The 6,608-nt window shown below is 44.9% G+C and overlaps 1 pseudogene; it reads right to left on the bottom strand.

Annotated features, from left to right (window-relative positions):
* Positions 1 to 604: 604 nt before the first annotated feature.
* LOC145417961 (5S ribosomal RNA) lies at positions 605 to 723 on the bottom strand (annotated as a pseudogene).
* Between the last annotated feature and the right edge of the window lie 5,885 nt (positions 724 to 6,608).

Below are 6,608 nucleotides of genomic sequence, written 5' to 3'. Positions count from 1 at the left end.
TCTCCGGGATTTGTCTTAAGGTTCTTGGAGGCCCTGTATCAACCAATGTAACTGGCAGTTAGAGACAACTGCAACAATCAGTAGTATTGACAGCAAAAGGGTTAGCAAATAAACCCTTCGTAACTCCCATATGTTTTAAGTCTATAGGCATGAAATGCAGAACCACCTCCAAAGTAGATAGAACAACAATGGCCATTACCAGATGGGGGGCGGGGGGAAACACTCATTTTTCTTAGTCCTCTTGTATTACCTTCTTTCTTCTTCTTTCTTAGAAAGACCCAGCTCTATAATGGCATTATCATATCCATTGTTTTCTCGCAAGTGGATTAATTCTCCAGTAGGTACGATCCTTGACTGACACTGGTCAAGAAAAAAATGATCATTGGTTATCGGTTAGGGAAAGGTCAGCACACAGTTTTAAACCTACTCAGGCAAAGCTTAGTGGAAAGGTTTAAGGTTGGGAAAAATTGAAGCAATTTAATTCTGAGCACAAATGGTGAAGAGTAAAGGTGACATGGCAAGGTCAGAGGCTTAGAGTTAATTGTTTTACAGGGAGGGGCACTAATCCTCCACCAACCCCACTTGACACGTAGGGAGAACGTTATCCCAACAGCATCTGGTGTTCCCAGGCGGTCACCCATCCAAGTACTAACCAGACCCAACGTTGCTTAACTTTGCTGATCGAACGGGAAGCGGTGTACTCAACGTGGTATGGCCTAAGGTACAAAGGTTTAATTTCACACAACTTTACACAGTCATTTTTCATCATGGTCCCTTTGCAAATTTACGCACTTAGTCCAGCGGTCGTGGAGTATACGGATCCCTTCTTTGTAGAAGTTGGCATCGTCGGCTTCCAAGAAGTGATTTACGGCATCAGTGACGTCATTAGCAGTGTCACAATGGCGACCGCTGAGCTCTTTTTTAATCTTGGGGAACAGGTAGTAGTTTAAGGGTGCAAAATCAAGTGAATAGGGCGGGATTTTGACAGGTTGTTATCCACATTCATGGACACCATCAATGGCCATTGCAGACTTATGAGTCGGAGCATTGTCTTGGTGGAAGAGGACCTATCTTGTCAGCTTCCCAAGCCGATTCTTCTTAATTTTCTCTCGTAGCTGCCTCAAGAGATCAGCTTAATATACCCCAGTGACAGTGTGACCCTTTTCTAGAAAATCCGCCAACAGTATTCCTTCTGCATCCCCAAAAGTGGAGACCATCGCCGACTTGGCCTTCTTGGGAGCTGGAGATTCTGAGTGTTTCCACTGTTTCGACTGTTCTTTCATCTCTGGTTGGAAGTAGTGCACCCGTCTTATCCATGGTCACGAATCGCCAGAGGAATCTCTCGGGATCAGCATCAAAAATAGCAAGATTGTCCTTTGACATGTTGTGCCGAATTCGCTTCTCATCAGGTCCAAGGAGCTTCGGGACCCAGCGAGCAGAAATATTGGTCATTTGGAGTTCTTTGTGGATAACTTCATGGAAGCGTTCCTGGGAGATACCCAGCTCTTTGGCAATGTAACGCTTTGTTATTCGTCCATCTGCCAAGACTATGTCATGAATTTTGTCAATGGCTTCCTGTGTGGTGACAGTGACAGGCCTTCCTGGACGACTCTCATTTTCCAGGTTTTCCCTGCCTCAATTAAATTCAGCAGCTCTGAACTTACCCATGCCGTAGGAAGGGACATCCTCCTTTGGTGTCGCCACCATATCCTCGTGGATCTCCTTGGGTGATAAGCCCTTGATATCGAGGTAGCAGATGGCTGCAGAAAGGGCGATATTGTCCATTTACTCAAAAATTGCTGACTCTTGAATTTCGGTTTTCTGGAACAGAAAAGATACAACACTCATGAATTTCAAATTTCCTGTTTAACCATTCAAAGTGTGTGTAAATTTAGTTAGAACTGCGTAGCTCATCTCCCTGTACCTTAGGCCATGAACTTTTCAATCACCCCTCGTAGTTCCTTTGATTCTGCAGTGTTCCATGTTTACGTCCTTATAGAAATTATTTGATGTATTTTCATATTTCATTCTATGATTTCCAAGAAGGTTTCTAATGTCTTTAATAATGATAAGAAATTGGTGATGATCATCGTGAATAATAATAATAATAATAATAATAATAATAATAATAATAATAATAATAATAATGATAATAATGAAAGGAAAGCATTCAGGGGCCTAATGCCAATCGCCCGCCAGAATATACTGTTGGCCAAGTTACAAGCGCAGCCACGCAGCCGAAGGGAGATGAGAGCTGGCGCCCCCCTCAGGGGGTCAGGGGGGCGGCGGCATTTTGGTGGCCTTGACCTTGACCCCGCCTGTCCATCTTCGAACTCGTCCAAGTTTTAGGCCATATCTTGATACCCTGAAGGTTTCAGGTTGATAGCTCAAGCCATTCATGAAGTATAGTGGTGGTAAAGGCGAGTGATAAAAACTAGTTGACCAAGGCAGCCATTTTGGTGACCTTGACCTTGATCCCGACTGCCCATTTCCGAACTAGTCCAAAATTTTGGCCATATCTTGATACCCTGAAGGTTTCATGTTGATAGCTAAAGCTGTTCATGAGATATTATGGGAACAGATACACACACACACACACACACACACACACACACACACACACACACACACACACACACACACACACACACACACACACACACACACACACACACACACACACACACACAGAAGCGGGCAAAAATATTCTTGCGATAAAAAAGAAAAATAATGATGATGATAATGATGATGACGTTAATAATAATATCTAGAATTCTGAAACTGCTGGATCAATATTCAAAGAACTCTACATTCCTCATGAAAATATTTTTATCACTGTAGATTTAAAAGTAAGGGACTTTTGGTCTATCTATCAATCTACTGTATATTTCTATTCTTAATCTATCTACTTTATATCTCTATACCTAGACGTTTTCCCCCAGGACGACACACTCACCAAATTATACACACACACACACACACACACACACACACACACACACACACACACACACACACACACACATACACACATTTACTCGTATCTTAGCCTCTATGAGGAGAAGGGACCACTTCTCCGCACCACACCGCACGAGTGTCAACTCCACAGTGCAGTCCAGTCATACCCACAGCAGGGCCCAACAGCAGAGCTTCCTTACCCCTGCCACATCAGAATTGACTCAACCCCTTCCCCGCACCTGACCCGATCAGGTGATCAGACCAGATGTGGGAGAACATCCCGTCAGGGCCACATCACCATATATCCATTCACAGTTTCTCTCCATTCATCCCTATCATGTGCAGCCACTCTTCTTTGCCTACAGACATCCCTCTCACATCTAACACTCTCTTCACATTGTCTATCCATCCTATTTATGGTCTTTCATCTCAGCCTTACATCTCTCACATCAGATTCACTTGTATTTGTCCCCAATAACTCTTCATCCATTCTCTCCATATGCCCAAACCATCGCAACACTGTCCTCAATTTAATCAGCCATCTCGCATAACTCTAGTTCTCCTTCGCACTTCATCATTTCTCACTCGATCCATACGCTTCACTCCACTCATATTTCTCAGACATCTCATCTCCATTACAATCAATCTCTTCCTCTCTGCTACTCACATATTCCATGTTTTAGCCCCATATAACGCAGTCGGTACCAATACTCCCTCATACAGCCTTCTCTTTACATCCATTCTAAGCGAACGACATCTAAACACTTTTTCATTTTCCCCAGCACCTTTCCTACTTCATTCATTCTAAACCTCACCTGTACATCTAATTTTCCATCGCAGTAACATGTGACCCTAAATACATAAAACACTCTACCTCCTCCTACCATCTACCAACCTTGTACACTTCATTTTATTCTTATTCTCATTTACTCCAATTTCCTCCTTTCAAACACCCTTCCAAACTCCTCTGCCAGCTGTCTCAATCTCTTCTTCGAATCAGCCACCAGTGCAGTATCATCTATAAACAACAGCTGACTCAGATTCCACTCTCTACCATCAGCATTCACCAGACTCAAACCACTACTTAACATTGCATTCACCTCCCTTATAACACCATCCATATAAATATTAAACAACCAAGGCAACATCAAGGGACTTTGATGAATGGTCGTGGAGAGGGAAGACGTGTTTCTGAACTCTCCTCTAGCTGCAGGTTGCCTTACCGGCGTTAGCTTTGTACATACACCAGTAAAGTTAGGTTAGCTAGATCTCATTTTCCTCCCTGGCCTTAGTAGATATAGTAGGTGTCTATATCTAATTACTGAGAACGCCTTTGCTTACTCACCTCTGGAGTGTACCCCCACTGATCGCTCTGGGGTGTGGGATACACACAGGTGCGTCCTCCCGAGAGTGGTTTGAGCGGGTAATCTCAGACTAGGTGGGCTTTACCCGGGTAATTTGTCCTTTGGTCGTTTTTCTCTTTCTTCCCACTTCCCCCGTGAGGGGGAAGTGGTAACTATGGTGGACGCCACAGCTGCCTCCCCCTCCTTCAGGGGGGGAGGTAGTCCTGACCGACCCCCGACTGTCTCACGGACGGACTGCCCCCAGACTGAACGGCCTCAGACATGTACCCGTCTTGACATTAATGTACACAACGCCGAGTTTGTCCTGATTCATGTGGTTGATTCCACTCCCCTGTCCAGCCTCAATCCCTTCATCATCAAGAAGGTGATTGATGGGCGTGCAGGAGAGGTGGAACAAGTGAAAAAACTTGCGAGTGGAGACCTTCTTGTAAAAACCAAGAATCCAGCCCAGGTCAAGGATTTGCTTAAACTGAGGAAGTTCCATTGTCACGATGTCCAAACAATGATCCCCCACTCCACGAATTCCTGCAAGGGTGTTATCACCTGCAGGGATCTTGTGCTTATGGAGGAAGAAGAAACTGTACAGGAACTTTCTCAGCAAGATGTCATAGAGGCGAGATTCATTACCAGATTCTCGGAAGGCATAAGGACGAAGACCGCAACAGTTGTTCTCACTTTTGGCAAAGTATCTCTTCCAGCCAATGTGAAGGTTGGATATGAAATTGTAAATGTTAGACCGTACATCCCCAATCCCCCTCGTTGTTCAAAATGTCAGCTCTATGGACACCATGAAAAGGCTTGTCGGGCTTCCAACATTGTGTGTGGCAAGTGCGCAGCTGTAGATCAGTCTGCTGACAACTGTACATCCGAGACTGAGTGCTGCTTTCACTGCAAGGATGCTCACTCCACTTCCTCGAGGGCTTGTCCCAAGTGGAAGGAGGAGAAGGAGGTCTGCACAGTAAAAGCGACACATGGCATTTCCTTCTACAATGCTAGGAAGAAGGTGAAGGAGTTGCATGCAACTCCCAAGCCTAGTATCTCCTATACATTGGCGGTTGTGTCCCGTCCCGTGATGTGCACCGTTGAGACACAGACTGACCTAACATTCACTCCTCATGCCCCACACCCTACCTCTCAGTCTAAGCCTCCTGTATGCTCCAACTCTCTGATGGACATCCCTGTTGCTACTTCCTACTCTCAGGCTGCCACTGCTCCTTCGCAGTCAGTGCAGCCAAAATCGAAGCCAGACAAGTCTGACAAGATTAATTTGGCCACCCTCACTAAACAGTCACGTCCTCATGTCCTTCCCGCTCCTTGACCAGCGAGGAAGAGAAAGAATAGCTCTTCCTTGGTGGAGTCTGGGAGCCTCATTATTGATGAGACTATGGAGATCTCCACAAACAAGCACCGGGATAGGTCCCCCGGTAGTCACTCGCCTGCTGGCGGGTGACAAAAAAAGACCAAGCACACTGGTCCCCAACGAAAATCTTAAACCGCCGCATTCACTCTATTACAGTGGAATTGTAGAGATATTGGGAATAAGTTACCAAATATAGCAATCTTGCTTTCACTACACAGGCCAGACGTTGTTTGTTTACAGGAGACGCGCCTGGAGGATCACCCTGATCCTCCACAGTTCAAACACTACCACTCGTATAGAAAATATGAAGGTCACGGAGTTGCCATTTACACACACAAATCACACCCACAAACGGAAGTGATTCTAAATTCTACTCTGGAAGCTGTCGCGTGCAAAGTAAAATTTAATAACAAGTATCTGTCTATTTGTTCTCTCTACTGTCCTCCACATGGCCCCATTGATAGTGATGCTTTAAATTCACTTTTTGAACATCTCCCTGGAAATAAGTTAGTGTTGGGCGATTTTAACACCCATCACTATCAGTGGGGTAGCTTGAGGATTGATGGTCGTGGGGAGCAAGCAGCCGACCTAATACTACAGTCCAACCTCTATCTTCTGAACGATGGTAGAGCGACTCGTGTAGATGATCGTACTGGTAACTTTTCGGCCATTGACTTATCTTTGGCCTCCTCTGATATACATCAAGATTTCTCATGGGACCCTTACGACGACTCCTTGGGAAGTGATCATTTACCCATCTGTCTTTCTTATACACGCGACATCATTTCAGACCCTCCACCTCCAAAATTTAGCTATAAGAAAGCAGATTGGCCTTGATAGCAGGCTGTGAAGCCTATGCCAGGAGTCGGACACATTAAAAAAAAAAAAAAAAAAAGATTGGGGATCCTTCTCAAGGATCGCCAATT

This window comes from Coenobita brevimanus, chromosome 111 (assembly GCF_032717465.1).
Source record: "Coenobita brevimanus isolate Jiangsu-jjx chromosome 111, ASM3271746v2, whole genome shotgun sequence".
NCBI lineage: Eukaryota > Metazoa > Arthropoda > Malacostraca > Decapoda > Coenobitidae > Coenobita > Coenobita brevimanus.
This window is presented reverse-complemented; position numbering and strand designations above follow the sequence as displayed.